Below are 9,602 nucleotides of genomic sequence, written 5' to 3'. Positions count from 1 at the left end.
GTTTTTCTAAATACATTAATCGCATGTTACTCAAAACACTGGAAATGAGTGAGGTCTCACAATGTCGGTCAATCATAGAGATTGACCGGCATTGTGAGACCTCACTCATTTCCAGTGTTTTGAGAAACATGCGATTATTGTCAGTCGGTCTCTCCCTCTCGGTCTCTATTCTCTCTCTGTCGGTCTGTCTCTCTCTCTGTCGGTCGCGCTCTCTCTCTGTCCATGTCGGTCTATTCCTTTCCCACCCTCTCTCATACTCACCGATCCCAGGTCACCGGCGCGGCGCTGCACGGCGTTCATACTGTTCCGGCGGCTTCTCCTCTTTTGAAAAAGCCGGCCGCTCATTATTCAATCTCTTATTCCCTGCTTTCCCCACCCACCGGCGCCTATGATTGGTTGCAATCAGACACGCCCCCACGATGAGTGACAGCTGTCTCACTGCAACCAATCACAGCTGCCGGTGGGCGTGTCTATATAATGCAGTAAAAAAAAAAAAAATAATTAAAAAAAAACGACGTTTCCCCCAATTTTAATACCAGCCAAGGTAAAGCCACACGGCTGCAGGCTGGTATTCTCAGGATGGGGATCCCCACGTTATGGGGAGCCCCCCACCCTAACAATATCAGCCAGCAGGCGCCCGGAATAGCTGCATCCATTAGATGCGACTGTCCCGGGACTGTACCCGGCCATCCCGAATTGCCCTGGTGCGGTGGCAATCGAGGTAATAAGGAGTTAATGGCAGCAGCTATAGCTGCCACTAAGTCCTAGATTAATCATGGCAGGCGTCTCCCCGAGATACCTTCCATGATTAACCTGTAAGATTAGGAAAATTAAGACATACACCCAAAAATCCTTTATTTGAAATAAATAACAAAAAAAAACAACCTCTTTCACCACTTTATTCAAGACCCTTCCATGTCCGATGTAATCCACAGAGGTCCCTCGATGCTGTCAGGTCTGCTACATCGGAAGCTGAAATATAATAAAAGAGAAAACGGGTATATGCCGCGCTTGAAAACCACTGATGCAGGATTAATGTAGAAATTTCTTTTTATTTCAGCATTCCAACGCGTTTCAGAGACAAGGACCGTCTCCTTCCTCAGGGAAAAAGAAATCATACACATATTCCCAGCCTAGTGCTTTATAAGAGGATCCATACTGCCACGTTGACAGCCATGACCTCATCCACCCACCAGGTTGCAGGACGATGACTCATAAGCACGTGGAGACGTACAAGAAGGAGAAAAAAATGGTCACATCTTGATACATTAAAAACATCGCAAGAACGCAAGCAAACATCATAAATTACAATAAAATGTAAAAAAATTTTTAAAAATGAATGTGGTTGTTCATTTCGGACGTATATTGAAATATAGGCAAAGTTTGGGTGTAAAGAAAGAAAAAGAAATTAGAAGAGTGCGAACTTATAGGAAAGGTGCTAGTGCGCAGAGGAGTTAAACAACAAACCATTACTCCAAATCCATCAACTAATCTTGATGGAAATGGGACTGGTATGTCATTTTGTGACTTTAGGAGACCGATATTTGTGAACAAAAATTCTAGGTTGTACTTGCTCTGTGCGCTTGCGCAATCTTTCATTTTCCCACGGTCTGAACTCGTTTCACCCCGAAAACCCTGATACTCGCTCCTTTCCTTCAAGCTTGCGATATCTTTCTATCTTACCTTAGATTCCTCTACACCAGCCCTTCACGGTTCAGATATTTGTCCACCTTCTTCTGCACCTTTAAAATCCCATTTTTACATTCAGACACGCTCACTACTTTTTCTAATTAAAAACCGGTCATAATGTGCCTGCACCAGCATTAATCACATTTATGTGCCCACACAGATCTCTATATATATAAAATTGTTCATGGATCACTATGAAAAATTTTGAATTTTTGTTCACAAATATCGGTCTCCTAAAGTCACAAAATGACATACCAGTCCCATTTCCATCAAGATTAGTTGATGGATTTGGAGTAATGGTTTGGTGTTTAACTCCTCTGCGCACTAGCACCTTTCCTATAAGTTCGCACCCTTCTAATTTCTTTACACCCAAACTTTGCCTATATTTCCATATACGTCCGAAATGAACAACCACATACATTTTTTAATTTTTTTTTACATTTTATTGTAATTTATGATGTTTGCTTGCGTTCTTGCGATGTTTTTAATGTATCAAAATGTGACCATTTTGTTCTCCTTCTTGTACGTCTCCACGTGCTTATGAGTCATCGCCCTGCAACCGGGTGGGTGGATGACGTCATGGCTGTCAACGTGGCAGTATGGATCCTCTTATAAAGCACTAGGCTGGGAATATGTGTATGATTTCTTTTTCCCTGAGGAAGGAGACGGTCCTTGTCTCTGAAACGCGTTGGAATGCTGAAATAAAAAGAAATTTCTACATTAATTCTGCATCAGTGGTTTTTAAGCGCGGCATATACCCGTTTTCTCTTTTATTATTTTATTATATTTTACCACTATTTTACGGGGCCGCTGCTTAAACCACGCTGACACTCACATGCGATTCAAGGAGTTGTGACTGGCACAACCCCATTAGGTGAGTGTACCTATTTCCTTCTCATCATTTCACGTTATATCGGGTAAGACCCTATTGCGCCTTTTGTCTCCCCACCTCTAGCACCTGCAAGACATCGGAAGCTGACAGAGAGCGGTCACAGACCACGAACGCTCACTGTGAGCTCCCCGCAGTGACTGAAGTGAGTCGCGCTATCAGCGATGACATCACTCAGGTTACCCGCAGCCACAGATCTCAGCAGGAGGACTTCTGCTGTGGCCGCGGGTAACCTCAGTGACGGCACCGCTGATAGCGTGGCTCACTGCGGTCACTCAGGGGATTTGCGGTAACCGGTGAGACCTTCACCGGTGACCGAAAATCAGGCCATGCCACACAGACAGAGCCGCAGGATGACAATGAAGTCGGGTGACGTGCATCCGACTTGAGAGAGAGGGAGAGAGAGAGAAAAAAAAAAACCCGGATCCGGATCGTGCACCCCGAATCCCGGGTACTGGTCGGACTCGGATCAGGCGCTCAAACCGTGCGGATCCGGATTTTGCGGATCCGGGTCCACTCAACACGAGAATCAACACCTTGCATACAGAAATGCTATGATTAGAACGTGTAACACAAGGCTGCGGACGTGAAGCGATACCTCATGGAGACCTTCCTACAAGTCATTGGGTATGGTGGCTGTGTGGAGTGGCCTCCACGCTCACCTGACCTGACCCCATTGGACTTCTTTCTGTGAGGTCACATCAAACAGCAGGTGTATGCGACCCCTCCACCAACATTGCAGGACCTACGACGACGTATCACAGATGCTTGTGCAAACGTGTCACCTACCATATTGCACAACGTGCAGCAAGATACAGTATGCTGTGCAGAGTCCAGATGTGCATTGCAGCTGACGGTGGCCACTTTGAGCATCAAAGTTAAATGAGCGCCATATACGTGACCAGCACTCAATGTTTTGGGGGGGGTCATGGGTTTCATATCATAGCATTTCTGTATGCAAGGTGTCGAGTCGTATTGAATTGATGATGCTCTACAACTTTGTAGTTCACTTTTTTTCTCTATCTCGTTCCGTTTTCAAAATAAAAATGCTAACTCTGTTGTTTTCCACCAGGTGGCGCTATAGGTCATTTAATTGCGTAGCGCATGGCTACTTTACTATACCTAGACACCACTTCTATGCCTATAGCTGCAGCCGTTCTCAAGTTAATGGCGGTGGACAGGATATGGGTGGACACACTGTATAGTCACTGTATGGGTTTGATGTTGGGAAAAGGTCAGTGTTTTTTAATATGTGGTCATTGCCTTTTTTTTCAAACTTTATTTTAGGGTAACTGAATCTGTGATCGTCTGATCGCTTGATGTATATACTGCAACACAATAGGAGACTTATTTTTTTCTGTGTACTGCAACACAACAGTATTTCAGGATACAGATAAACTCAATTTTCTATGAATCTCAGCTTGAGGCTGGGCTACACACAAGTACCAACGTGTTATGCACAGGGCCCTCATCTGGCCTTCAGGTGCCATGACAAACCATTTAAGGGGTTTACGGTAACTATCAGAACTCGGCTCCAATTTACTGCTTTTAGCAGCAGATGTTGGCTGTGTAAAACAGCCAGCATCTCCCAGGTATGATGCAGGCTCAGCTGCTGTACCTGCTCCATGCTCTCGTACATGTGCTGTACATACAGTGGGGAACAAAAATATTTATTCAGACACCAATTGTGCAAGTTTTCCCACTTATAAAGATGAGATTTGCCTGTAATTGACATCATAGGTGACAACAACTATGAGAGACAAAATGAGAAAACAAATCCAGAAAATCACCTTGTCTGATTTTTTTTGCAAATTATGGCAGAAAATAACTATTTGGTCAATAATAAAAGTTCATCTCAATATTTTGTTATATATCCTTTGTTGGCAATGACAGAGGTCAAACGTTTTCTGTAAGTCTTCACAAGGTTGGCACACACTGTTGGTGGTATGTTGGCCCATTCCTCATTGCAGATCTCTTCTAGAGCAGTGATGTTTTGGGCCTGTCACTGGGCAACACAGACTTAAAACTCTCTTCAAAGGTTTTCTGTGGGGTTGAGATCTGGAGACTGGCTAGGTTACTCCAGGTCCTTCATATGCTTCTTACAAAGCCACTCCTTTGTTTCCCTGGTGGTGTGCTTGGGATCATTATCATGCTGAAAGACCCAGCTACGTTTCATTTTCAATGCCCTTGATGATGGAAGGAAGTTTGCACTCAAAATCTCACGATACATGACCCCATTCATTCTTTAATGTACATGGATCAGTTTTCCTGGTCCCTTTACAGAGAAACAGCCCCAAAGCATGATGTTGCTACCCCCATGCTTCACAGTAGGTATGGTGTTTTTTGGATGCAACTCAGTATTCTGTCTCCTCCAAACATGCCGAGTTGTGTTTCTATCAAACAGTTCTACTTTGGTTTCATCAGACCATGTGACATTCTCCCAATACTATTCTGGATAATCCAAATGCTCTCTAGCAAACTTCAGACGGACCCGGACATGTACTGGCTTAAGCAGGGGGACACGTCTGGCACTGCAGGATCTGAGTTCCTGGCGGCGTAGTGTGTTACTGATGGTAGCCGTGTTATGATGGTCCCAGCTCTATGCAGGTCATTCACTAGGTCCCCCCGTGTGGTTCTGGGATTTTTGTTCACTGTTCTCGTGATCATTTTGACCCCACAGGGTGAGATCTTGCATGGAGCCCCAGATCAAGTGAGAATATCAGTGGTCCTGTATGTCTTCCATTTTCTTATTATTACTCCCACAGTTGATTTCATCACACCAAGCTGCTTGCCTATTGCAGATTTAGTCTTCTCAGCCTGGTGCAGGGCTACAATTTTGTTTTTTGTGTCCTTCGACAGCTCTTTGGTTTTCACCATAGTGGAGTTTGGAGTGTGACTGTTTGAGGTTGTGGACAGGTGTCTTTTATACTGATAACAAGTTCAAACAGGTGCCATTACTATAGGTAATGAGTGGAGGACAGAGAAGCCTCTTAAAGAAGAAGTTACAGGTCTGTGAGAGCCAGAAATCTTGCATGTTTTAGGTGACTAAATACTTATTTTCCACCATAATTTGCAAAGAAAATATTGCCAAGTCTGACGCGGTGATTTTCTGGATTTGTTTTCTCATTTTGTCTCTCATAGTTGTGGTCACCTATGATGTCAATTACAGGCAAATCTCATCTCTTTAAGTGGGAGAACTTGCACAATTGGTGGCTGACTAAATACTTTTTTCCCCACTGTATATGGTTGATGTTGGGAAATAGATTAAAGTTAATGACCACTTTTAAAGCTGTTCAAACACATTAGAAATAAAGCAGCTTAACCTGCCCATTCTCAATCTTCTATCTAATGTGTATGGGGCGTTTTCACTGTCCCTCGAAGTATGGGGGTGTCGCAGGCGGGGAGGACGCCGTCGCTGCTGCGCTCTCGCTAACGCTCGGGTCCGGCGCTGCTGCGGCTGCTGCTGCTGCTTGGTGGCGCGAGCGGTGGGCCGGATCCGGGGACTCGAGCGGCGCTCCTCACCCGTGAGTGAAAGGGGTGGTTGGTTTGGGAAATTTAGTCCGTGACGCCACCCACGGGTCGTGATGAAGATGGGCACCACCGCTGCTGGTGACGGGGATCCCGGGAGCAATGGTAGGGAACAGCTGGGATGTTGTTTTTCCCCTCCGTGGGTAGGGGTCGGTGGTCCCGGGGAGGAGAGGCAGGGTCGGTGAGGTGCAAGGTTGCAGGGACAGCGCGGCGCGGTGTCGGATGGCACTGGTGTACTCACTCAGCAAGAAAGGTACAAAGTCCTCGGTAAACCAAACAGCTGGGTGGACGGGTCCCGCAGCCGGCTGCAGTGTTTCTCCCCGGACAGGTGATGGTGGTTGTCTTTCCCTGCACCTTGATGTTCTCCTTCTGACTACTATGGATTCCCAACGGTAGTCCGCTCCCCGGTGTATGGGTATCGGAGGAGCCCGTTTGCCCGCAGGCGCTGGCCCTTGGGTCTCTAGCCTTAGGCGGTAGCTGTATACCCTCACGGTGTGGGCTGTTGCCTTCAATTGGGACTTTTGCTGTTGTGAAACCCCTGGGGTTCCAGTCACATTCAGATCTGACTATTGTTGGCGGCTCCAAGCCTGGTCGGGGTCCGATGGCCCTGCCTGTGTGTGCTGGCTTCACTTCGCTCCCCGGTCGATACCGGCGGGCCGTCGCCCGACCCCGGTCCTATGGTTCCGCGTTGCTCCACCACTCCTGCAGACGGCCACCACCGTCTGCCAACCTTGCTGTCAGTGCCTGGGCCACAAACCCCGACACCCAAGTGTTTACTCCTCTCACTTCAAACTCCTAAACTGTTCTGCCACTTTTCCCGCCTCCAGGCCTGTGAACTCCTCGGTGGGTGGGGCCAACCGCTTGGCTCCGCCCCACTTGGTGTGGTCATCAGACACTGGAGGGGGGCAACAAGGGTTTTTGTTTGGCTGGTGTCCCTGTCTAATGGGGGTGGGGGTGTTTGTATGTTATCTGTGACGACCTGGCTAGGCCAGGGCGCTACAGGGGCTTTCTAACTCCCTACTGAAGTGGGAGATAATACTAGGCAGGTGGATTCCATCTTTTTCTTTTTATAGAGCTTATTGAAAACACATGCACGCTCACCCAACAGAGTGTACATACATATAGAGGAGTTGTCAAAAGAGATTTTAGGCTGACACAACCTTATTCTGTCTTTTAGCTCTAGTTCCCTTGCATTTTAAACGCCACAATTTAGTTGGTAAACTACCAATGTCCTACAATGTCTGTTTTTCATCTTGTCATCCAATCAACATGTGATGAATAAATGCAAAATAAGAACCATATGGTTCAAATGAACAAAAACATCATGAATATACCAGGAGCAGAAACACTGAAATGGTTACGTAATAAAGAAACATAACAATACAATTATAATGTACCGTGTTTCCCAGAAAATAAAACAGTGTCTTATATTATTTTTGCCCCAAAAATTGTGCTAGGGCTTATTTTCGTGGTTGGTCTTATTTTTGGGAAAAAGTTATGGTTATAACAAGATGTAATGACAAATAAAAGCTTTTGATATGATGGCACATACAGAAAGCGTAAAACAGAGCAGATTTTGACCTAAGTATTCCTATGCCTTTGCTAAGCCTTCACAAAACTGGGACACTGTATTCAGGAGCTTATTTTTTTTTCAGGGAATTATAATACATTTAGGCCCTTGTAGCGACTCATGCATTATAAAATGGTATCTTAAATTGAAATGATCTTTTTCCTGACCTATGGTACAAAAATTCAGCAAAATATTACTAGGGGGGTATAATGAGGTCAACAACTTAGCCCCAAATATTTAGTTATTTCCAAAAGTGGTACAATAGCAGATCCATATAGTTTATCAAATAAGGGATAGATAGATAGATAGATAGTAGGACGGATAGATGGATGGATAGATAGATAGATAGATAGATAGTAGGATAGATAGATAGAGGGATAGATAGATAGATAGATAGATAGATAGATAGATAGATAGATAGATAGATAGATAGATAGATAGATACATAGATAGATAGTGGGATGGATAGAGGGATAGATAGAGGGATAGATAGAGGGGTAGATAGATAGATAGATAGATAGATAGATAGATAGATAGATAGATAGATAGATAGATAGATAGATAGAGGGATATATACAGTTAGGTCCAGAAATATCTGGACAGTGACACAAGTTTTGTTATTTTAGCTGTTTACAAAAACATGTTCAGAAATACAATTATATATATATAATATGGGCTGAAAGTGCACACTCCCAGCTGCAATATGAGAGTTTTCACATCCAAATCGGAGAAAGGGTTTAGGAATCATAGCTCTGTAATGCATAGCCTCCTCTTTTTCAAGGGACCAAAAGTAATTGTACAAGGGACTCTAAGGGCTGCAATTAACTCTGAAGGCGTCTCCCTCGTTAACCTGTAATCAATGAAGTAGTTAAAAGGTCTGGGGTTGATTACAGGTGTGTGGTTTTGCATTTGGAAGCTGTTGCTGTGACCAGACAACATGCAGTCTAAGGAACTCTCAATTGAGGTGAAGCAGAACATCCTGAGGCTGAAAAAAAAGAAAAAATCCATCAGAGAGATAGCAGACATGCTTGGAGTAGCAAAATCAACAGTCGGGTACATTCTGAGAAAAAAGGAATTGACTGGTGAGCTTGGGAACTCAAAAAGGCCTGGGCGTCCACGGATGACAACAGTGGTGGATGATCGCCGCATACTTTCTTTGGTGAAGAAGAACCCGTTCACAACATCAACTGAAGTCCAGAACACTCTCAGTGAAGTAGGTGTATCTGTCTCTAAGTCAACTGTAAAGAGAAGACTCCATGAAAGTAAATACAAAGGGTTCACATCTAGATGCAAACCATTCATCAATTCCAAAAATAGACAGGCCAGAGTTAAATTTGCTGAAAAACACCTCATGAAGCCAGCTCAGTTCTGGAAAAGTATTCTATGGACAGATGAGACCAAGATCAACCTGTACCAGAATGATGGGAAGAAAAAAGTTTGGAGAAGAAAGGGAACGGCACATGATCCAAGGCACACCACATCCTCTGTAAAACATGGTGGAGGCAACGTGATGGCATGGGCATGCATGGCTTTCAATGGCACTGGGTCACTTGTGTTTATTGATGACATAACAGCAGACAAGAGTAGCCGGATGAATTCTGAAGTGTACCGGGATATACTTTCAGCCCAGATTCAGCCAAATGCCGCAAAGTTGATCGGACGGCGCTTCATAGTACAGATGGACAATGACCCCAAGCATACAGCCAAAGCTACCCAGGAGTTCATGAGTGCAAAAAAGTGGAACATTCTGCAATGGCCAAGTCAATCACCAGATCTTAACCCAATTGAGCATGCATTTCACTTGCTCAAATCCAGACTTAAGACGGAAAGACCCACAAACAAGCAAGACCTGAAGGCTGCGGCTGTAAAGGCCTGGCAAAGCATTAAGAAGGAGGAAACCCTTCGTTTGGTGATGTCCATGGGTTC

This window comes from Anomaloglossus baeobatrachus, chromosome 10 (genome assembly GCF_048569485.1).
Source record: "Anomaloglossus baeobatrachus isolate aAnoBae1 chromosome 10, aAnoBae1.hap1, whole genome shotgun sequence".
NCBI lineage: Eukaryota > Metazoa > Chordata > Amphibia > Anura > Aromobatidae > Anomaloglossus > Anomaloglossus baeobatrachus.
This window is presented reverse-complemented; position numbering follows the sequence as displayed.